At 32.3% G+C, this 25,629-nt stretch overlaps 1 protein-coding gene across 1 annotated transcript in view; it reads left to right on the top strand.

Annotated features, from left to right (window-relative positions):
• The window catches only part of Ctnna3 (catenin alpha 3), a 1,639,810-nt gene that overhangs the window by 855,528 nt on the left and 758,653 nt on the right, over positions 1-25,629 (top strand). The window lies entirely within an intron of this gene.

Consider the following 25,629-nt stretch of genomic DNA (forward strand, 5'->3'; position numbering starts at 1 on the left):
TTATAGATATTTTCTTTCCATTCTAACTTAAAAGTATCAAATACTTTTCCTTGGACTGTTTTATTGTTTCTCTACCACCTTTTTATGGTTGTAGTACTCTTTCAGTTTTTAAAAACATTTTCAACTAAGTACATAACTAAAACCAAGATTGTGGGATATATTAGGGTTGGATTAATGAATAATTAAGTAGGGATAGTAGGTCAGACAAGAGATGATTAAACTATAATTCCCTTTTCTTAAAAACTGGAGACAAGGGAATAACCCGTGATTTCGGAAGACGGATGGTGTATTGCTAAAGGAGCCATGAAGTCCTTAGAGAGTCCCAGGAGACAGACAGTGGAACCTATTGTATTGTGGTCATCAATAACAGCTACAACATAAGAGAGAGTACATGGAAGAAATTCTAACACAAGTAAGATGACAGTACTCACAAGGCCAGGAATCAGTGGTGGGAAAGGGGAGATATGATTTACCAGATTCATATATCAGAGCTGATGTTCAGTTATCACTCACCAGTATGGCTAGTGTCAGTTCTGATTGCCAATACCAATGCCATACTGCTCACTAAATATCTTGCCTGCCTTACCTTCCTCAAACTCTGTAGGGAACTTGTAGTGATGTGTATTTTATGACCTAAATTGCTTGTAAAACTTGTAGTGGGGAGGGGAGAGAACCACCTGCATTGGCATCACATCATTTGATACAACTTTCCCCGAGTCTTTAATTCATTGGTAAGGAGGTTTCCAATGTAGCTAGTATTTGTACTATAAACTCTCTTTTTACACTCCTATCTCCACAAATGGAAAATGAAAGAAGTAGATGAATGTATGGTCACTAATCCCATTTCAGCCTTAAAACTATGCCACTTGTAACTTTGAAATCTCCTTTCAATTTCCCAGGAACTCTATGAGACAGGGCAAGTGTTTCAATTCCATTTTTTTTTTTTAAGGAAGTAAAGGTACCAACCCCAAACCTAATTTTTGTTGGACTGAACTTCCAGATTTATAATTTTAGTTAATTGATTCAGTAGTTTTATTTATTCCTTTACATAGTCATTCCTCAAATATTCATTAATATACCCACTAGATAATGTTCAAAGTAAAAGCATGGAACAATAGGAACAGGTTGTGAAAGATAACAAATGTAGCACAAATGTACCAGAGTCCTTGATGGTTATAAAAGTTTCATATAAAAATGCATTCTCCAAAAAGAAGCAGCACAAAATTATGAAATTAGAAAAAAAACTTTTCATGAAACACTTTGAAAGTAAAATTTGGTTTCTGATGATGAAATTGCATCCTTATTCCTATTTCTGTGTAGTCTTTCTGTGAAACATAAATCTCATTAAACCCCCATTGAAAAGAGGTGCCTTGGTTGGAGATTTTATATTCTTAAAAAATTCTAAAGAGATTTCTTGCATTTCATTTAAGCTAGTTTCTCCAAATCAGTTTACCTAAGAAACACTTTCTTTCATGACTTATTACTAAATGACTGCTTTGTAGAATACTTGGAAATATGACTTTGTTTTCAACCATAATGATGGTTTATATTATGTAGATAGAGCTCTAAAATTTTGTTTTAAATATTTAAGAATTTGAATGCTCTTTAATTTGAATATGGAAAGAGTAAAAGCTTTATAATTATGAGCTACTTGGAGTCTGAGCTGGGTCTTTCTTTAATCTGTATGCTCTCTTAACACATTATAAAGAAATGATGCTAGATTTGAAGTAATATTCAAGTTCAGATCTTATTCTGATTTTATTGAAAGGAGGTTTGGTCTAAGTTACTTTCAGTTTCAGTGAGTTTATGTTATGTAAAAGTAAAAAAAAAAGATCCTCAATTGTAGTGGTTTATAATAGCTATTTGTTATTATCTTTCAATGATTTGTGGATTGACTGGGCAGAGCTGGATAATTCTTGTTTAGGGTTTCGGAGTGATTACTCTTATATATTGGCTGGGGATGCCAAAGATTTACGTAGGTTGAACATCCAAGATGGCACATTCACATTACTCAAATTGCATGTTCACTGTAAGCTGAGGGAAGAGAGGTATGGTTTTTGACTAGAGCAATACATATCTTTTCCATGTGGCATCTGCTGTTCTTAGTGTTGGGTTCTATGATGATGTGTTAGAATAACACTTCAGAAACAGGAAATAGAGGCTGCTATTCTCTGAAGTCTTAGGTTTGGAAATTGCAGAAAGGTTACTTTCATTGTATCTCTTGGTCACAGCAATAATAGAGCCTACCCAGATACAAGGGGTGAATATTGGTGAGATTTCACTCTCAACGAAGGGAATATCTAAATACTAATGGCCACCTTTAAACTACTGTACTTCTTTTCTCAGGGCTTACTTTGTTTTACCTATATAATGAAGTTTCAACAAAATAATATCTGAGGTTACTCCAAAATTGTTATTTCAATTGAGAGACTTCTGGTTTTCTGGGAAATATAGAAGCAGGAGGAAATAAAAATGGTTTTTAAGTATATTGAATGTAAGCCAGGATATATAAAATTATATGTATATATATATATATATATATACACACACACACACACACACACACACACACACACACACACACACACACAAACACATGGATACACAGAATAAGAATAAGAAAAAAGAGTACTACACTTTTCCAAAATGCTTTTTAGAAAGAACCTGCCTTATGAGAGCAATAGAGAAAATCAACATTAATTTACCATAGATATTGAGACAAAAGTTTTTGTGGCAGAGTCCTGGGAAATAGCAGTGTTTAAATTTATCAGATTCAGATGACATTTTAAGTTCTCCTTGTATTGATTGTTTACCAGTCCCCTACTCTTATCCCTATGAACTCTCTATACAGATATGCACATATAACCATCTTATTCCCAAGGTGAATTTTTAACACAAAAGGGAAGAAAGTCTTGGATTCTAAATGACTTGTCGTGATAAAGTCATGTCACTTCAATTATGTTTCTCATGAACAATTTAAAATCAGAGAACTTGTTGAAATAAGATGTAAATGGGGAAAAAGTCCATTCTTAAAGAATTCCTTTTGGATCTTTGAAGAAAAACTCTATAGTGTTGAGGTAACTCATTAAGTAATGGTTAATCTGTGACTTTTACAAAAAGATAATAGAAGTGAAACTTTTATTAAACACAAGGCAAAAAAGGAGATTTTAAGAAATTCTGTGGGAATAATAATAAAATGAAGTGGATTTGGGAAAATAGGGGAAATAAATAGAAATGGGGAGCAGAATGGCTGATAAATTGCACGTATGTATTTTCTGGTGAAATCATGTTTAAGGTCTCCTGCTATCTTATCATGTAGTTGGGTATCTTATCATTTAGTTGGGTATATTAAAGTATTAGGGTAAAATGTTGCTTAGGAAACCCCAGAATCTTCCAATAACTGGAAAATCTAGATGTTTGTTACTAATTTTATCTTAGTTTTGCTGAACTGGAGTATTGTGAAAATCTTTTCCTCCTTTGAGCATTCTTAAAACAAATTTGTTTTTGGATCCATAGACTCACACTGGGAATCATAACCAGGAGTCAAGAGTGACATTTTAAAGACTATCTTAACATAGTGATTAGCAATTAATGATAGATAATGTTATTGAATTATTGTCCTAAGTACTTTGATTTCACTCTGATAGTGACTAAGAGCATAGATAAGGTTATTGAATTATGGTCCTAAGTACTTTGATTTCACTCTGATAGTGACTAAGAGCATCATTAACTCTGTTGACTTCCAATAATAGTGTCTATTAAACAATTAAAAATATGAAATTTGTCTTAAAAATAAAAATATATGTAATTCTAAAGAATAAGGAGTTTATATTTTATTACTTTTGGTCTCCTTTAATAGCAAAGACTATAAAGTTAGTACTTAATAAGTTCCTACTGAAAGAAGGAAAATGTTATAACACCAACTCAGTTCTCTTTCTCTCTAATGAGTTGATTTGGGGATTCTAATAGTTGGACTTGAGATATATGACTGAGCCCAGTTATTAAGCAGAGGGCTTTCTTGCTTTGCAGCTCATGGGTACTTTAAAATAATTCTTCACAGTGATATTAGTAAATGCCATTACCATTAATTTTTCAAAGCAGATACTGTACATCCTGCTCCAGATCTCCTTCAGAAGGAGTTTGTAACAATGCAGTAACATCTTTAAATCACTTGGCCCCCTCAGAGATGCACTTCTAACTTTAGTTTGAAGTTTTAACTGTTACTCAGAAGAATGACATAACTAACTCAATAAATACATTATTTATTACAATGCCTATTATGTAATATTTCTCCAAAATCAAATTTTTAAAATTCCATTGTTATTTGGTCATATTACAGTTTGTTCTCTGCAACTCAATTCATGCTGAACACTACAATTGCTACCAACTAAAACAGTGAGATTCCTGGTTTACCCCATGGATTTTACCATATTAATTATAATTAAATATGATGGGAGGGGAGAGGGGATGTGGGGATAGCAAAGATAGTAGAATGAAATAGACATTATTATTTTATGTATGTGTGACTACATGACCAATATGATTCTGCAACATGTACACTCAGAAAAATAAGAAATTATATCCCATCTATGTATGATATATCATAGTGCATAAATGTATTTTACTGTCATGTGTAACTAATTAAAACAGATTAGAAAATTAATTTTAAAAAAAGAAGTATGTGGTGACCAAGTCAATATGGGGTGAAGGCCTGAATTCGGAGAGTAGAAAATTACTAAGAGAAAAACTAAAGATTATAGAAAAATATTTGGAGAATAAAATATTTAACTGAGATTTGCTAGGATATTAGAGGTCACTGAAGTCACTTAGCAGCCATGCTAAGCATCTTATATTACCCTACCATTCATTCCTCAAATCAAAGAGAAATAACTCCACAATATAAATCTTAGAGGTGGAGCGTAAAGAAGAGTGATCATAGTTCTGTTTTTCATTCCAAATAGGAGAGTAAATTGGTATACTTGGTATATGTGCTAATGTTTCTTCATTATTAAGAGGATTAAAATAAGTACCATTTCCTCTGTTCTGTCTGCTGTAAGTAAATTTACTGTTTAACAATAATTGTTCAAATTTATTTCAGAACTCAATTTATTATTAAGATGCAACAATGTGATTCTTTTCCTATGCTATATGACAACCTGCTTTTCTATTTAAATTTCATAAAATCAGCATTACTTTTATAAGAAATTGGTCATGCATATGTGGGTTAGTGGAGAGAATGTTATAATTTAATCAACTGCCAAGAAAGAATTCCTGGTTCTTTTTATTTCAACAATTTCTATTCTGACAAAAAAAAATACTCCTTTATACCTTTGGCTCATTACTATGAAACTGCCATGCAAAAATAGATATCATCATAAAAATCTAGGGACAATGCAGAAGAGTCCTAAGAAATAAGCGTCTTGTTTCCAACAGAATCCTGGTTGGAGTTTGGGTTGGCTAATCAAGCTCTATATGCAAATATGGTTGCTGGTCATCCTAGAAGGCACATCCTGAAAAGTTGGCTCCTTCCCTTGACATGTCCAACTGTAAAAGTAGACTGAATCTCACTATTGTGTACATCCAAAAGAGATTAATTAATTAAAAAATAATAATGATGATGGGTAACTGGTAGAAGGATCAGTAGAGAGAAGGGGAAGGAGAGGTACTGGAGTCTGAATTAGAAAAAGATCTATTCCATGCTTGTATAATTATGTCAAAGTGGATTCTACTGTTATATAAGTAAAACACACACATACACACACACACACACACACACACACACACACACACACAAAACAACAAAAAAGTAGACATGCCAGAGAAATGACATGTAAATGAGAGATTTGTTTCTTTTTTATGTGGATATGAGGGCATTTCTGGGTATCTTTCCTAACTGGAAGACTAAAGTTCAACTCAACAATTTAAAAAAAAAAGAAAGAAAGAAAAGAAAAGAAGAAAAGAAAAGAAAAAGACAGTGTTAATGATCTAGGTCTGAAAATATTCTATGAACTAGGAATATCTCTCTATGTGAAAGCCAGGTTCATCAGTGCTTTGACTTACTCATCAAAAATTCATCTATCTTGATGCACCTTATTTTAGTACGTTTCATGGGAACCTTTCATCAAAAATGAAAAAGTGGGTGGACATTTAATTATAATACTTCCCTCCAACTTACAAAGCTGATTGTTCCAACTTGCAAAATGGTGAACCAGATTTAGCAAAGCCCTGGTGCCAAGAGAGAAATCTTTAGAGGGGGCTATGGCTATTTGTTCATCTGTTATCAAATAATGGCACATTTGATTATAAATAAAAACAGCTTTTAGAGTCTCATTTTATTCTTCCTCCTTCTCGCCATTGGATAAAAAAAGAAAAGATAATCCATACCTACACTTGTACACAAACCAACAACTGTGCTCAGTGGGCATCTTGGCAACTCTCTTCTTTTCATGGGGGAAGGAATGTTGTACCTAAGTCAGGAATGTTTTGCTTATAACAGAGCCCACAGGTATGACTGCCACTCTGGGTTGTAAACTGTTCAGCATCTTAATCTCCTTTCACATAAGAAGATATGGCTGACCAAGACCCTTATAAGCCTGACCTGAATACATGGAGAGTTCTCCATATTTGAGAGATTTCTTTATCATTTTTTCCACTTATGATTTTTGGAATATACAAAAAGTCTAGTGATTCAATTATAGATAAGTCAGAGACTTTCTACAATAATATTCAAATGGAATGTTAGTGTTTTGGAATTCAGAGGAGGGAGAAACTGTATAAGATTAGAATAGTTTGGGAATTCAACCTGAAGCAGGCAATATTTATTTGAAGCTTGAAGACTAAGCATGAGCTGGCTTTGGAAAATAGAATTCCAAGTGGAGGTAACTGCAGATGAATAAAGGCACAGTGCTCATTCCTGCGTTCCAGGAATACAATAGAAATGAAATCTAGATAGCTAAGTTGGCAGGAACACAAGATGGAATCAGACAGTTGATGAACAGCCTTGAGTATTTGGTTGCCAGGGTGAAGAGGTTCGAATTTATCTTGTAAAACTGGATTCAGGAAAGAACTTGGAGAGCATCAATAGCTTATCACCAGGGAAGCATCTAAAGGGAAATCATATTTTAAGAGAGTCTGCACATGGACATTTTTGCATCTGGATATGAAAGTTTCCAATCCCAATGATCGATTCTAACCTCACAAACATAGATGGGCATTTACAAAGAACTGCATTTTAAAATCCAACTTATTACCATACATCAAGAAAGAAGAACAACATTTTTTTAATAATGAAATTGAAACAGAAATGCAATTGCCCCAGGACTTAATGTCTTTTAGATCAGTGATGACCAAAAGAAATGAAAGGCAATTACACAGAGTATTAAAGTTTCTAGTAGCTACCCTAAAAATTAAGAACAAGTTAAAATAATTTTAATATATTTCAATACAATACACCCCAAATATTATCATTTAAACCTTGAATCATATAAAGGCTATCAATTAGGTATTTTATCTTTTTTTGCTAAGACTTAGAAATCTAAGTTATACTCTTATATTGATAGCCCATTTTAATCTTGACCAGTTATATTTTAAGTGCTCAATAGCCACATGAACAGTGTATTAGATAGTGTAGATCTAAATACATGATGAACAAATTAAGGTTAAGAGCATCTTCATCCATTCATTTGATAAATATGCTTTCAGGGCCTATTATGTGCCATATACTGTGCTAGACTCTGGGGATAATGTCTGGAGCCTTTGCTTTTGTTTCTCTAGCCTGACATTTAGTAAAACATCATTCAGTAAGTGTTGAATTAATGAATAAACAAATAAATTGAAAATCCATTACTCCTACAGAAAATCTTAAAGATGGTGAACAGCATAGTTTATTGAGCAAAATATAAAATATGGAAACAAGCTTAGATTTGAATATCCTAGCCATGTGTTCTTGGAGAAGTAACTTAATATCTCTCATATGTGTCCTGTAAAGGAGACATGCTACTGTAACATGAAGAAAATAGTGGAATCCAACGGGATAATACATTAAAGCACCAAATGCTATATCGACATCATGTGAACTCTGTTCAGCAAACATTAATTTTATTCCCTTCCTCTGTTTAATATTTTTATTTTTCAAAAATACTATATGGAAAGATATAACCTGAATTGCGATGCCCATAATAAGTATGCAACTTATAAATACAGATAAAAATTTTTATCAGAAATACTAACAGGCTGAAAGTTCACATATGCAAAGTCTTCTGTAGAAGTTATAAACTCAGAGTTTGGATGTACTATTAAGTAGAGTGTGAAACTTATCTGAAACTGGAAACTTCCCAGTATTACTTTACAGGTGGTATTTAGCCAAGAGTTAACCAGCAAACACACTAACAATTACAGATGAATAATTGCAAGTCAAGAAGTCCAATTTTGTTTTAATCACCAGTCTGATCATGCAAATTGGGTTTGATCTATTTCTTTTAATCAGTTCACTATTCTATTCAATTAAAAAACAATTAACTTTCCTATGTATATGTGTGTATATATATACATATATATATGAATACACCACCAGTGAAATTACACACCATGTACAACTATAAGAATGAGATCTTAATTAGAATAAGTTACACTCCATGTATATATAATGTGTTAAATTATTCTTTACTATCTTTAATATCTATTTACTATTCTTTACTATCTTTAATATCTAAAAGAACAAATAAAAAAAATGTGCATCCCTACAATGTGCCAGGCTTTATAGGACTCATCCACACAGAGCCCTATTGCTTTAAACCCAGTTTTATTTTTCTGTTTTGTATTTTAAAACAGATGTATTCTAACCCCCTTGGTGAGATGACTTTAATAAATTGTTAAACTTCTCAGGAATTCAGTTTCACTATCTGTGAATTGAAGACGAGGGATTAAAATAATTTTAATTCTTGCCATTCAAGATTCTAGAAACCAGAGAGAAGAGTTGTTTTGTTTTACAGGTGTAGTTAAATTGATGGTGAATTGAGGCACCTAATTAACCAGATATATTGGAGAATTGGTTATAGCTTTTTTAGGACAAAAGTAGCCTTAAAAAATAAAAAGAGAACAAAAAAAGAGAAAAAAATGAGTATTCTGTATTATTATCATACAAAGTACTTAATTGAGAGAAATCTATTAACATTATTTTGCTGATAAAAAAACCCTATCTCAGAGAAATTAAGTAACTTGCCAAAGATCACATAGCTAACAAATGGTAGAAATCCAATCAACTGTGTTTTAACAAAGCTAGAGATTAAAGGGCTAAAGTTATCATGACAAATCTACAATTAGAAACTAAGCCCATTTTTTAATATGTTTAATTCTTTGAAGAAAGTTAATAGAATCCTTTTTGAATGTTTTGGACATCAAGCTGCAAAAGTTCCAGGACTTGAGTGCATTTTGTCTTATTCTACTTCTCCTAACTAGAGAAGAAGAAAGCTGGAAGTATACATTTATGCCTGAGAAATCCTCTGGCATACAGTTACTCTTTCTAACTCTTAGGTAACTGCTCAGCCTAGTGATTATCCCAGGATATAAGACCTAAGTGAAATCAGGCATCATCTTCTAATGAGAAAAGTAAAACCAGTCTATTTGTAAGTTGATTGTTTGGAACTAGGAATATATTTTGCCTGTTAATCAGTGCTATGTATACTATTTAGCTTTGTCTCTGTCCAAAAAGGCCTGTTGAGTTCCTAATAGAAGTGAAGACTTGCAGGGCAATTTGTTATGAGAGTTCTTCCTCATCTAAAGTGCATTTATTTGCTCTTCTTCACTCAGCTCTCTCCAATTTGTGTGCAGTGAGTCCCTCAGACAGGGACAGAAAATTCAAATGCTGAAAGTAAGTTGAAGAACCATACAAAATGAAAAACTGTATGGGGTGTGTCTGTGATAAAGAAGAGCATATACTAGTCTAAAGGGGTCACCCTCAACTCAGTCCCTGTCAGTCTACAATGCAGGAATACAGGCTTAAGATTTGTCAGATGTTCCAATTTCTTATAAGAATCCAGAATATAGATTTTAATGTAAAAACTTATTATCTTTAAGTGAGACAGCTAAATCAATTTAAAACACAAAGTAAAAATACAACCCTATCACTTGTGTCAATATATTATGCTGAAGACCACTAGTTTTGTAATTTCTTCTCTAGGGTAAAGTTTTGAAAGACAAGGTTCAGCAAGATGAATTTTTGTTAGAAATGTAAATGTGATCTGTAGATGAGAATCAGATATTGCAGCTATGTAGTATAAAATACAAGAGAACTTGGTTTGGGGAAATGGTTTCTTCCAGTTTTCTTTCTTGTAGTGATTTTCCTTGAATAAGGAGATGAATCAAGAAGATCACTTATTGGGGGACCTTGCCAAAGGATCATTCATATGTATGTTAGACCTAGTTAAAACTGTAGCTGTTTGTACCCCAAAATATCCCTGTCATGAAACTAATCATGTTGACACATTCTGCAAAATGGAAGTATTAGATTTGAAGCTTTTGAAAAAAATGATCCCGTCTCTACAAAACAAAATCAAATGCGTGTTTTACTTATAAGAAACTTCCAAACTGTTTTCCAAAGTGGCTATTTTGCATTTCTACCAGCAATATATGAGAATTCTAGTTGTTCCATATTCTTGCCTGTACTTGATATTGTAAATTTTTTTGTTTTCTGTCATTTTAATCTGAATGTAGTGTTATCTCTTCATGCTTTTAATCAGGATTTCTCTAATTGTTGGTCATTTTTGTAATATTTTTATAAAAATGTTGTTGAGATATCATTCCTATACCATACAATTCAATGATTTTCAGTTCACAGAGTTGTGCAACCATCGACACAATTGAAAAACATTGCCATCTCCCCCAAATTGGGTAACCACTGAAATGCTTCCTGTCTCTAGGGACTTGTATATTCTTGACATTACATATTAATGAAACCCTACAATCTGTTGTCTTTGTAACTAGCTTCCTTCACTTACCATAATATTTTCAAAGTTTATCCAGTGTGGTATGTTTGAGTAAATTTTTTCTTATGGTCATTTCTGTTGTCTGCACATAACACATTTTATTCATCATTCAAAAGTTGATGAACATCTTGTTTTTTCCATATTTAGCTACTATGAATAATTCTAATAAATATTTACATACAAGCTTTTTGTATAAGCATTTCTTTTTATTTCTCTTGTGTATATACACATAGAAGAATATCTGGGTCACATAATATCTATCTTTAAGACTTGAGAAATTTTCAGATTGTTTTCTGGCAGAGTTAGGCTATACTATTTTACATTCCTATCAGCAGTTTTTATGGCATATTGTTCTTCATATTCTTGTTATTAGTTGTCTTTGATTATAGCCATCCTAGTGATATAAAATGATACCTCGCTGTAGGTTTACCATGTATTTCCCTGATGGCTAATTATACAGGACAATTTTATGTGTGCTTTGTGTTCATCTGTGTCTTTCTTGTTTGAAAGAAAAATATTTAAATTATTTGCCCATAATAACAAATGGGTTGTCTTTTATTATTGTCTTATTATTATTGAGGTATAAAAGTTTTTCCTATATTCTATATGTAAATTACTTATCATCTATATGATATGAACATTTTTCCTACTCTAGTTTTTCTTTTTACTTTAAAAAAAACAGTTCTTTTTAGTTATACATGACAATAGAATTGATTTTGACATCATTTAAAAAAGCATGTAATATGATTTGTTCTAATTCGGCCCTTAGTACATTTATTCCTCTCCACTTCTTCCCTCTCCTTATTTTCTTCCCTTTGCTGACCTTTCTGCTATTTACTTACTTTTTTTTTAAAATAGTGTTTCTGATGTACATGATAATGAGATTCATTGTAGGATATTCATATAAGTACATAGAAAATGTTAGATCAGATTCATTCCACTATCTTTCCTTATCCTATCCTTCATTCCCCTTTGTCTATTCCATTAATCCTTCTTCTATTCTTTTTGTTTAATCCACCCACCTTATTTTGGATTAAATCCTGCATATTAGAGAAAATATTTGAACTTTGACTTTTTGTTACTGACTTAATTCACTTATCATGATAGTCTAGAGTTCTATCCTTTTACTGGCAATAAAGTCATTCTTCTTATGTGTTGAGGACCACAAATCAAGTCAGGATGGCGCCTGGCAGTTTGCCAGGAGGAGTGGTTTGTGAGGCAACACCACAGAGCCATTAAGATGGTGGAGATTCCTTATTGGCTGATTGCTGTATCTAGATGATGCTAATTGAGTCAAGCTGTGTGTAATCAGTTAGGTATATATACTGCTGTTGTTCTGTAATAAAGCAGTTCCCATTTCAACCTTCAAGTTGCTTGTCACCTCCCAGTTATTTGCCCAGCCAGACTGCGGCACTTATGGCTGAATAATACTCCATTGTGTACATATACCATATTTTCTCTACCATTCATGTGTTGAAAGGTACTGAGGTTGGCTCCATAGCTTAGCTATTATCTTTCCACTTTTTTGATGATGTCTTGATGCACCCAATTTTCACATTTTGGTGAAGTACAATTTAATTTTCCTCTTGTTACTTGTGCATTTGGTTTTATATATAAAATAAATTGACCCTTCAAAGTTCATTAAGATTTCCTCCTATATTTTCATCTATGGGTTTTGTAGTTTGAGGTTTATACTTAGGTCTTTGATCTTATTTAAATTTGCTTATGTATCTGGTGTTAGGCAAAGAAAGAACAGAACTTCATTCTTTTTGATGTTTTTATCCATTTATTCCAGTACTATTTCCTGAAAAGATCATTCTTTTCCAATTAAATTGCCAAAAATCTATTAGCCACAAATGTGAGGGCTTATTTCTATTCTATTGGTGTATATATCTACTTTTATACCCATACTATCTCTCTTGATTACTATAGCTTTGCAATAAGTTTTAAAATCAGAAAGTGAGTCTTCTAATTTTTTAAAGATCTCTCTGGCTAAAATGGATTCTTTAAATTTCTATATAAATTTTAGGATAATATTGCCATTTCTTCAATAACCATCTGAAATTTTGGTGGGAATTATGTCCAGTTTGAAATTCTGTGTCGGTGTTTTGTGATCTTAACAATATTAAGTCTCCTGGTTTTAAACATGGGACATTCTTCCATGTTCTTAGATCTGCTTTAATTTCTTTCACAATGTTTTACAGTTTTCAGAGTAAAAAATCTTTCACTTCTTTGTTAAATTTATTTACAATTTCTTATTTTTTGGATGCTATTGTAAATAAAACTGTTTCTTAGGATTATTTCAGAATTTTTATTGTGGTGTATTGAAATGCAATTAATTACTTGTATATTAATTTTACATCATGGCTTTCTAATTTGGATAAATGTTTTCATTTTGAAGCCTAATTCTCTAAATGCATTTTATGTGCTTCTTTTTCATCTATATACCTTCCTTATTGAAGTGTCTAGTTAAAATTTTCATCTATTTTTAATTGAGTTTTTCTGTTTTCTTATTTTTATATTGTTATTTACCTATCTAGTTCTTTATCATTTATCTGATTAGTAAATATTTTCCCTATATGTGTAGCTTTTCTAATTATTTTTAAAGTATCTTGTTTACAGCAGAACATTTAACTTTTATGAAGTTGAATGTATCAAAATTATTATTATATAGATTATGCTTTTGTACTTTCTCTTTGCCTAAAGCAGAGTTACAATAATTTCTTGTATTTTTTTCTAGACATTTTAAAATTTTGCTTTACACTTACAGTTTATTTTCCCTTTTGAATTGATTTTTTATGTGGTACAAGGTAGGGGTGAAGGTTCATTTTTGTATTTATTGCATATGTATGTCCAATTATTTCAGTCTTATTTGTTGAAAAAACTATAATTTCTCCAATGAATCATGTTGTACCTTCATCAGATATCAATTGACCTATATCGGTTAAGTATACATCTGGTCCCTTTGTTCTGTTTCATTATTTATATGTCTACTCTTACCAATATAAGATTTTCTTTGAAATTTAGCATTATAATAAGTCTTGAAATAAGGTGTTATAACTGGTCTTTGTTATTCTTTTAAAAAATGTTCAAGGATCGTCTACTTCCTTTGTCTTTCCATATAAATTATAGTATGAACTTATCACTACCAACAAAATTACTGCTCAGATTGAAGTTAGAATGGCATTAAATCTTTAAAGCAGTCTACAAAGAATTGACAACAATATTGTCCAGATGTCAACTTCACATTTGGTCTGTAGCTTCAACACAATCCCAACCAAAGTCCAACAAATTATTTTGAAAACACTGACAGACTAATTTTAAAGTTTGTTTGAAGAGGCAAAACATCTGCACAATATCCAATTTAATATTGAAACAGGACAAAGATGGAGCAGTTACCCTGCTTAAATTTAAGACCTATAATAAAGCTATAGTAATAAAGACAGCATGTCATTGTGGGGAAAAAAAAGGACAAGTAAGAAAATAGAATAGATAGGCCAAAAATAGATCTACTTAAAGATAGTCAACTGCATCTTTAAAAAAGAATAAAGACATTACAGTAAAGCAAAGCTGTTTTAACAAATAGTTGGTTCTGAAGCGAGTAGATATCCAAAGGTAAAAATTGAGTCTAGACACAAGCTTTAAACCCTAAAAAAGTTAATTAAAAATGGATTGCAGACCTAAATGTAAAATTTAAAACTATAAAATTCTTCGAAATTAACAGAGAACCTAGATGAAGGCAGGAATGTAAATGACATTTTAGATATGACACCAAAACCTCCATACATAAAAGAAACAATTGATATCCTGAATGCTATTGAAATTTTAAAAATTAATTCTTCAAAAGACAATGACAAGCATATGGAAAATAAGTCACAGAATAGAAGAAAATATTTGCAAAAGATCTATCTGATTAAGGACTGTTTTTCAAAATATACAAAGTACTCTTAAAACTCAACAATAGGAAAATGAAAAACCCAATTTAAAAATAGGCAAAAGAGCTAAAGAGATGCCTCACCAAAGAAGATATACAGATGTTGAATAAGCATACAAAAAGATATTCAACATCATATGTCCTTAGGGAACTGGAAATTATAATAAGAAGAAGGTATTGCTATACACCTATCAGAATGGCAAAATCTAAAATGCTGACAACAGTAAATGCTGGTGAGGATGCAGAGCAACAGAAGCCTTCATTCAGTGCAGGTGGGAATACAAAATGATGCAGCCACTTTGGAAGACAGTCTGGCAGTTCTTACAAAACTAAACATACCCTCACTGCAAAATCCAGTATGATACTCCTTGAGATTTAACAAAAGGAGTTGAAAACTTATGCCTTACACTAAACACATTCACATGAACATTTTTAGCAACTTTATTCATAATTGCCCAAACTTGGAAGCAACCAAGGTGTCCTTTAGTAGGTGAATGGATAAATAAACTGAGGCACATTCAGACAATGGAATATTATTATTCAACACTAAAAAGGAACAAACCTATGAAGCCATGATCCAACATGTAGGAAACTTTAATCCATATAACTATGTGAACAAAGACTATCTGAAAGGCTACATAGTCTATGATTACACCAATATGACATTCTGAAAAAGAAAAAAAAAACAGATTTCCAGGGTTCAGTAGAGAGGAAAGATGAATAAATAGAACAAAGAAAACCTAGGACAGTGATTCTTCTGTATGATACTACAGTGGAACTATCATGACATTATCCATTTGTGAAAATTCATAGGATGTACAACACTAGGAGTGAACCCTTATGTACACTATGGATTTTGGATGACAATGGAGTGTCAATATTCATCAATATAGTAACAAATGCAGTACTGTGGTGTAGGATATTGATGATGGGGACACTTTGTGGGGTGGGCAGAGACTATATGGAACTTTCTGCTTTCCCCTCAATTTTGCTAAGAACCTAAAACTAATCTAAAAATAAATGTAATGAATTAATCATTTTTTAAATTAGTAATAACTTTATTCACTAAAATATTCCAAGTAAAATTAAAATCTGATGGTGTAAAACAAGTGGCAAGACAAAAAGTCTCATTTAAAAATGTCTTCTTAGTGAATATTTTATTTATAATCAAAAGTTAATATTACTTCATATTTTTATATAAACACTACAGTGACAATCTCCAGGATATTAATTAGATAGGAACTGTTGTACATCTGTTTGCTAGCAGCATGTCAAATATTATGTACACCTAGAAAAACAGTCACAGGAGGGCATTTATAGTCAAATTATCCTGTTTATTTGACTTCAAAAATTCAATATTTTTCAAAACATTGGCGAGGTCCAGAGCAGAAATGATAAAGTAGTAGTGTTTTTTTTTTTTTAAGATATCTTCAAGTTAGTGAAAATGTCCTATGAAATTGCTTCATATACTTGGACATCTACAAATGAATCTGGCATTTTTGTTTTGAAAAATTTGAAGGCTGTTAATCTCTAGATTCAAATGTTTTGTTATCCAATTTTCCAGGTTCCAATTGCAGTTAGATTCTGTTAGATTCTGTTGCTTAGGTTTGGCATGAGGTGGTGCTGACAACTTTGAAACCAAAGATGAGCCTATGAGCTTTGTGGCAAGGACTGACAGTAGGGAGCATTGTCAGCAGCTTTCTTTAAGAAATAGACTGTCGCCAGCTATTCTCCTGCGTTGAAGTCTGCTGCATTATCAGTATAAGAAACCTGTTTGACCTGTGATTTCATGCTAGTGTCTATCTATGTGTGTGTGTTGGGGGGCAGGGGATCCTCTGATTGCATATCTAATTTTATTATGTTATGTTGTTATAAACTGTTTTAAAAAGAGTAAGATAAATGAGGAAAAGCATAGGGATCACTCACAATCTTTCTATTGCTATTCTTCCTTCTTAACTATTGTAATGGAACAACACACACCAGAGGAGTTTATTTCTCTCAGGTCCAGTAGTCTCTGTTTTTGTAGTCATGTTTTCTAAATGTCCCAGTGCACCAAAGCCACATTTCCATGACCAACCAGCATATAATTTCTGGAATTTGTGGTCAGTCAAACATGTCGGCATGGAGCTAATAAACGATTAGACCTGAGTTATGACTGGCAGATAGCAAAGTGATGGTGCATAGATCAGTTTTCCATAATTCAATGTGTGTTCAGAAATTTTCACAGCTATAAAGTTCCATGCTGAATTTAAAAAGAGCTGTCGTGGTGCAGTGAGAATGTGACCTGCAGGCAGTTTTTCAGGTGCTAGTGAGGTCTCAAGGCTTGCATGGTGTGATCATTACATAAATGCAGATTTAGCAAACTTCCTACTTGCAAATGTGGCCACCATTAACCATTTACCTGAAGAATTCCCAGCTTATTTATTATTCCTGAAGAGTAGAAAGAGTTATCTTACCTTTTTGTTAACAGATTGAATGTCTTGTCTCTTCAAGATAGAAATATATGGGGAAAAAATAAAAAGCATTATGGCCCAAGATGGTACATACTTTCTAAATTTGTAAACAACATTCAAGTGATACAAGGTCAAATGAATTACGTTCTATTCACTGGCTTTGGATATTATGATTTTGCATTAGTCAAAATCCACCAGTATTTTCTGTTGTGCCTTTAATAACCATTACCTTAATTAAAAAAATCTTTTCTCTTTGAAAATTATTTTAGATTATTGGTTTAAAAAAGAAGCACAGAATATGTGTTTAAAGGCCCTAATATTTACAAATCACAATTCCTTAATCCTGTATCCCCTTGTTCAGTGAATACATGAACACAGATAAAAACACAGGAAGACCACAGTGCATCCATTTTCGCAGAATGTAAAAGGAAGATATTTAAGCTTGTGGGGAAATAAATCTTGAAGGATTGACTCTGTTGGATGAAAATAGCTGTGTAAAATTTTATATTCATGGGAAGTCTGGATTTTCAACTTAGTCTTTCCCTAGCTCTATTTTTGTGTGGGTGAACATAGAAGGTGTTCCTGGTATTGCGTATGCTAATGAGTGAACTTCTTTGTGATTCAGTTTCTTTAAATGCAGAATGGGAATAATACTACCCTACAGAGTAGTTGTAAAGATAAAATTACATGGTTAATGTGTGAGGGATTAGAAAAAGGAAAATAAAAACAACAACATACTATGCAGGCAGTGCTTAAAGTAGTACCTATCCTGTGTAAGTGCTTTTGTGTGCCAGATGATATTACATGCATAATCTCATTCACATATTATTTGCCTCATTTTATAGAAGACTAAGAATGGTTAATTGGCTTACCAACATCACACAACTGTAAAATGGTAAAGCTAGAATTTGTGCCTAGTTTTGAATGGATTCAATGCCCACAATCTTTTTTCTTATTAATATACATTTTATGAAATGTTCATTTTTGTCTTAATTTTGGCTTTGAAATCTATTTTTCTAATATCACCTAGTAATTTTTTCAAGCATTTACTATAAAACAAAACCAAATTTATTACATCTGATTGGACAGGAGACAACCAGAAAGAAGGAAGAGTTTAAGGATTCTGTAATCTACATTTTTCTTTTGCAAATAAGAAAATTTATAGCTATTCTGATGGATGGCATATAGTTAGTTGGTGAAAGGGTGACTACCAGCACCCTTTATTGTAAATGTTGTTAGTATGACTATCTCATGTTTCATCACAGCATAGTATAGCTTGTCTTTTCTCTCAAGGTATGTCATTACACCTGGATTTAGCATCTAGAATTAGAATAATAAATTATTCTAGGTGCCAATATTACATATTATATATTCCATCAGGCCTCATACATATTGGAAATAGAGTAATAATTTTATAGTTGTTATGTGAATGAATAAATAAATGCACAGATACTAATGGAGACTATATCTTACCAACAGGCCTGGCTTTTAAAGGATGGTAAACAGATACTTCAGTCTATTTTAGACATTCTGTGCATTATAAGGATACATTTCTACATGCTAGAATTCATGCCAGCAGATTAATTTGTTCTCTGCTATCATTTTTACCAAGCTTATTTGTTGGACTTCAGCACTTGTAGGATGACTAAATATGAGGTAGAATGAACTTTTTAACCTACATTTTAAAATACTAATATTTAGATTCCATGTGGATATTTCTGCATATGCCAAACTTGAAAAGGCACACACTTAAGCATAACACAACATGATTCAGCTTAAGGGGAGCCATAGACCTTGTTGTGACAGATAACTAGTTTCATGGAGATGACAACAGAATGAATGAGAGCCACAAGGTTCTGAGAGTAGAGATGACTGCAAAGAAATGATTCAGTTTGTGCCAATCCTTATAAAGTAATGCATCTGAATTCTTAAATTGTAGCTCTCAGATTTTAAAGCTTCCATATTAGTGTGATTAAATTAATTTAGCATCTAGAAGTGAAGTAAGACATTTAAGAAGTCATTAAAAATTACTTACTCAGGGATGTTGAGTTCTGAAATACTTGATTGAAATTCATAACATAAAAGAACCCTTAAAATTCCTAAGGGCATAGTGATTATACCCCAGATTAAGGAATAAACTCAAATGAGTGATTTTATTTATTGAAACACAAAAGGGCTTAATTACACTGATTATTTTTCTCTATGTCATTTGGAAAACATTTTATTTTTGAAAGGCATGGATTAGGTAATAATTCTGTTTTAAGAGACAATATTTGATATTTTAAACTACCAAATTAACCAATTATCTAATAACATGATCCTTAAATAAAGTCAAATATGGAAAATATAAGTGCAAGACAGACAAATTTACTAAACTCTGAGTAGCTAATGACCATTAAATAATATCTATAAAGAGGTTATATGGTCAGTTAAAAGAGTAGCATCAAGTCAAAAGACAAATATTCTGTGCCTAGCCCATTTTCTCACTAATTGAGTGAGAGTTTTAACCATTTCATTAGATAGAAATGTGGAAATTAATCATCTATATGGTGCTTCTGTCATGGAAAAAACACTTAATTCTATGAATCAAAGAAGAATGTCAAATACAAATGACTCAATTTTATATCCTCCAGGTTAAACATTTTCTTAATTATTTGATGAAATGGTATTTTTGCCTATCCAAGGCAATAGAAAACTATACTAAGAATAAAACCCTGTGAAACTTTCACTAAGAAGAAAACAAACAGACCTTAAATTTTCTGTATCAGTTTTGGGTGCATCCAATCCAGGTTACCTGTAAAACCTAATAAGTATTAGAGTTTTCTTTTAAGTGGCATCAGATCATTTTAGAAGATGATAGGTCTAAGAGAACAGCTTTGTTTCATGACAGCAGTTGCTGTTGCTTTTCTAGAGACTGACATCCCCCACCTGTGATTTACTCTCCTGCTTCCACTTCCCAACTTCATTTTTGGTCTTTTCTCCCCCTTACCTATACTGATTTCATTTCTACTTTCTCTCAATGTGTTCTTCCTGAACAGTTTTCCCTTTTGTCAATATGAGGAAGTACTTTCTGACAGACATTTTATAATCTAATTGACTGGATTATACTTTTTCTTACTGCAGAAATATAGAGACTCTGCCTGTTCAATAATGTGCTCTAGTATCTCTCCAAAATGGCTTTAGTGTCAATCTCAGATTAACCATAAAGTCTGTCTGTCTGTCTGTCTGTCTGTCTGTCTGTCTGTCTCTCTCTCTCTCTCTCTCTCTCTTTCTCTCTCTCTCATTTCAGAATATATTTGCAGAAATTTCATACAGGGGTTACTTTACATTTAAACAAGCTTTTGCATGTCAGTAAAAAGTCATATTCTGATGACTTTATTAGTTTTATTTGTAGAGAATATTTTTTATAATCTTATTCCTAACTACAGAAATTTACTCTCTTTCTATATTAGAAATTACTTTGTATTTAAACAGATATAGTATTTTTTTGTCACATTTTACGTGTCTGGAAAACTCTCATGATATAGCCTCATCACCATAAGATACATACATCTTATAGAACCAATAAAATGGCAAATGGGGAGATATTTTGGTCAGCCTGGCTTTGTGGAGATTCTCTGGTTCATGCTTTTTCAGGTAAATGCATTTTTGGTTTTTGTGTTAGAAAATCCTGGGTCTTATATTTCATAATTTAATTTTATCTTTCAGTTTATTGTTCTAAATTAATGAGTAAATGATAGAAAACTAGGGAGCAAGGTGAATGTGATAAAATAAAATCTAGTAACTAATCAGTGTAATTAAAGAAAAACTTAATATGTATTAAATATATCCTAAAACCAGAGAGATAGTGACTCAAGAGCAGGTGAAAATTGCTGCAGTCTGGCTGGGCACAATTCAGGAGCCACTTATCAAGCAAAAGTGAACTTTATTTTTAGAACACACGCCACACCACACCAGCTCTTCAGGAATTCCCTCAGAGCCCAAATGCCACTACCGGCTTCCCACAAGCCTCTCAACTGCCACCCCCCCACTCCTCCTGCTCTTGAGGCAGATTGGCTGGGTCACATGGGTGGAACCAAAAAAAGTCCCCCAATGAGCAGCTCCGTGGTCTTAAAGGGTGGGGAAACAGCCCAATGAGCATCAGCGCAGAGGAGCCAATCAGCAGGCAGCTAGAACTTTGCTGGCAGCTGGAAGTTTGCTGGGGCCCCTTTGGCTGTGGCTCTCAACAGAAAATGTCCAAAAAACAAACAAAAAATTAAAGGCACAGAAGTGCCCCTTTTGTCTTGATAATTAGATATCTTCTTCTAGAAGATTTTCTAGATAATTAGAATCTAGGTAAACTTGAAATATAATCCTACTGAGCACACATACACTCACCCACATGATGTATAGGAGGAACTCATGCATAGTACAATGAAATGTATTAGCTTATTCTGTAGCTCTTTTTCAGCTTTGGAAATTTGAATTTGTGTTTTCCCAGTCTCCAGATTACATGACTATTACAAATGGGAATTACCCTTCTTGGCCAGCCTTATGTAAACCACTCTGAGGCCTCTCTTCACCCATCCTGGTAACAGGCATTTTTCTCCTATGTAATCACAAAGTATTTTGATAATGCCTTTAGACTTTTTTTATTCCTTTCTATTTTTATTTTTAAAATTTTTATTTGTTCTTTTTAGTTATACATGACAGTAGAATATATTTTGGCAAATTATACATACATAGAGTATAGTTTATTTTATTTAGGATCTCATTCTTGTGGCTGTACATGATGCAGAATTACCCTGGTCATGTATTCAAATACAATGTTTAAGAAAATTGAGTTTGGTTAATGCTACTGTTCTTCCTAGTCCCCTCTCCCTCCATTCCTTTTGTTTCTCTTTGTCTAATCTAGTGGATTTCTAATCTTCCTCTTCCCACCCTCCCTTGTTTTGGGTTAACATCCACATATCAGAGAGGACATTTGGCCTTTGGTTTTTTGAGATTGGCTAATTTCACTTAGCATGTTATTCTCTAGTTCCATTGATCTATGGGCAATTGACATTATTTTATTCTTCTTTATGGCTGAGTAATATTACATTGTGTATATATATCACATTTTCTATATCCATTCACTTGTTGAAAGACTGCTATTCAGTATAGTTCTTGAAACCTTAGCCAGAACAATTAGACAAAAGAAAGAAATTAAAGAGATACAAACAGAAAAAGAAGAGCTCAAACTCTTTATTTGCTGATGACATGATTCTACATTTAGAAGACCCAAATAACTCTATTAGAAAGCTTCTAGAATTCATAAATAAATTCAGGAAAGTAGCAGGGTATAAAATCAACACGAGTAAATCAGTTGCACTTTATACTCTAATGATATATCAGCTGAAAGAGAAATTAGGAAAACTATCCCTTTACAATAGCCTCAAAAAAATTATTTGGGAATCAATCTAACAAAAGAGGAGAAAGACCTCTTTAATTAAAACTACATAACACTAATAAAAGAAGTTAAAAAAGATCTATTTTTCTTCCTTTTGTTTGTTTGCTTTTTATTTACCTGTCTCACATAATGACAGGTCTGCTTTCCTGGCCTTGGTAATTTGTGTAGAGTTCCTTCCCTTCTACATAGCTATTCCTCCTGTTCCAAAGACATAAATCTTCCCTCAACCTTATCAGAAGGCATTACTATCTCTTCATAAATTCACTAGAATATCCTTAAAATTTTTTAAATTAGAATTTTTCTTTTATTAGAGCCTCCCAATCTTAATGTGCATAAGAATAACCAGAATGGCTTTTTAAAACAGTTACTTTAGACAGCTTGTTTAAACAAAAATTCTGTTTACCTAGGCAGGTTTGAGTCAATGAATTGGCATTTCTAACAAGACTGTGTGTGATGTCTGTCATGCCCATGGACCACATTTTGAGAACAATAGTGAAATCTAGGTTGTGAGCTTCTCAAAGATTGGTTTCTGTCTTTATATTATTCCTTGTTCTAGGAAATTTTCTATGAATAAAGAGTCAAATAAAGTCAAGTAAAAATTTAATCATGTTTATGTTCTAAGGCATGAAACCCCATAGTGACAGTTTTTTAATGATAAAAGAGAAGCAATTCAATTGCAAAAGGAGCTTCTGTTTGTGTTTATGGGAAGAATATTTCTAGAAAAGAAATGTCCATTACACAGGGAAAATCAAACTATATAGAAATTCTGAAGATAATTGAAAAAGGTGGAATAATTCAAGGTAAAAAAAAAGAAAGAAAAATAATTTTGAAAAAATTAAATGTTGCAGTGTAGTCACATGAAGTTAATCTGAAAACTTCTCTCTTTGCAGTTGAATCATAAAACCTTCCAAACCTAGGGAGTATAGACCTCTTACCCTCACAGATGTTGATTAGATATGAACCTCTACATTTGCTAGATTTTGCATTGTCAATTAGAAACTATCACCACAACAGCCTGAAGTCCAATTCCCTTAATTATTAAAACTATATGGTAATATTTTTAGTGATTAAATTAAGTATCATCATGTCTAGCAACACAGAGAAATAAAAATTTTAAGACATGGACAGGACTCAAGAATAACAACATTTTCTTTGTAATAAAGTCCCTAGTTCTTTTTTGACAACCCAATGCAACAAATAATCTACAGTGTTACACAATTCTGAGCTAAATATGAGTCCCCAAAGATTGGTAATTTAACTAGCTGAAGGCAAGTGCTCTTTCTACTCAAATTCCCATGTTGTCTTGGATGAATGTATTTAAACACCAGATAGGCTTTGTTCTTTGTATGTTAATACAGTTAGTTATTAAATTTTCCTTGTGTCTTCTTTAGAAACTTTCATACACACACACACACACACACACACACACACACACACACACATATAAAACCCTCCAGGCTTAATTCTATTTTCATATGAAGATTTTTTTTAATTTAAACATTATTAAAACAAGTTTTCTCTAGAGAATTCTAGAGAAAGTACATTTTCAAATTAGTCTAAACAATGAGCTTTTGATAGTTCTGTTACAGAACAAAATACCACATTTCATTTTCAGTGGCTTCTTGACAACTATAACTATATATGATAATTTAAAAATAAATTTAATAATAAAACAGATTTTAAGTATACAAATACATATATGTATTTTAACTAAATCAATTGCTTCAGAGAACTAACTTACCTTTGAAAATACACACTGGTGAAAAGTTGAAGCATTCAATTCATGACTGGCCATTCCAGATATGGTGACCATAGCAACAGTAGGCAGCATCACCTGGGACTTTTAAAAAATGCAAATTATAAGCTTCCCCCACCTCTGTCCTATGAAATCAGATGCTCCAGAAGTATGACAGCAATCTGCTTTGTTTTGTTTTTACAAACCCTTCAGGTGATTCTAATGAACAATAAAATTTGAGAACTATTGCTTTAATACAGTAAAGATGGGATGAATGGAGGAGTGATTTTAGCAGGTTGAAAACATCTACCACTTATCTCCCCTCTGAATATTTTTTTTGAGATTTATGATGTCTGTCTCTGTCCACAGAATTGATAATTCCAGTTGTAAAGATGACTAAAATGACTAAAATAATTTTATATCCTCCTCCATATCCCCCAACCATAGTTAGTATCTCTCTGCATTCAATCTTAAATTGTAACTTCCATCATACAACATGGTCAGAGTTGTAAAGGATTGGGAAAAACACACAGCCGATTAGATTAAATAAAACATGAAGCAGAAAAGTAAAAAAATGAAACAACAACAATAGCAGCAAACCATTGCTATAAAGAAAAAAATTAAATTCCAGGCTGTTTAAAACTACTTACAAATAAATTCACCTATTTCACTTAATAAACTAGGAAAGCAGGAGGAGCTATAACTTTAGTTAAGCTGGGTTTCATTGACAAAGTCAATAAAGGATTATCTTATTGTACACAGGTAGATAGTGAGAAAAAAGAAAATGGGAATATACATTTATTAGCATAAAACATTTTGGATTTGGGAAGAGATTCAAATAGATAAATACCAAGTTAAGGTCTATAGAAAGAGTTAATACAACATCAGAAGAACTTAATGCCTTCAAATTGCAAAAAGAAATAATCATTTTTATAACACATATTTCTGGAATGTATACCCTTTGCTTTACCAGTAAAGAGACTGAGAACACAAATTCACTGAAGAAAAGGTAGATAGATGTTATGAAGTAGTAGTTTGCAGGGATACAATATGTAATGTAATATGTATTACAAGAATGAGGTATCTGGGATAAGAAA

Source organism: Ictidomys tridecemlineatus, chromosome 1 (assembly GCF_052094955.1).
Source record: "Ictidomys tridecemlineatus isolate mIctTri1 chromosome 1, mIctTri1.hap1, whole genome shotgun sequence".
Taxonomy (NCBI): domain Eukaryota; kingdom Metazoa; phylum Chordata; class Mammalia; order Rodentia; family Sciuridae; genus Ictidomys; species Ictidomys tridecemlineatus.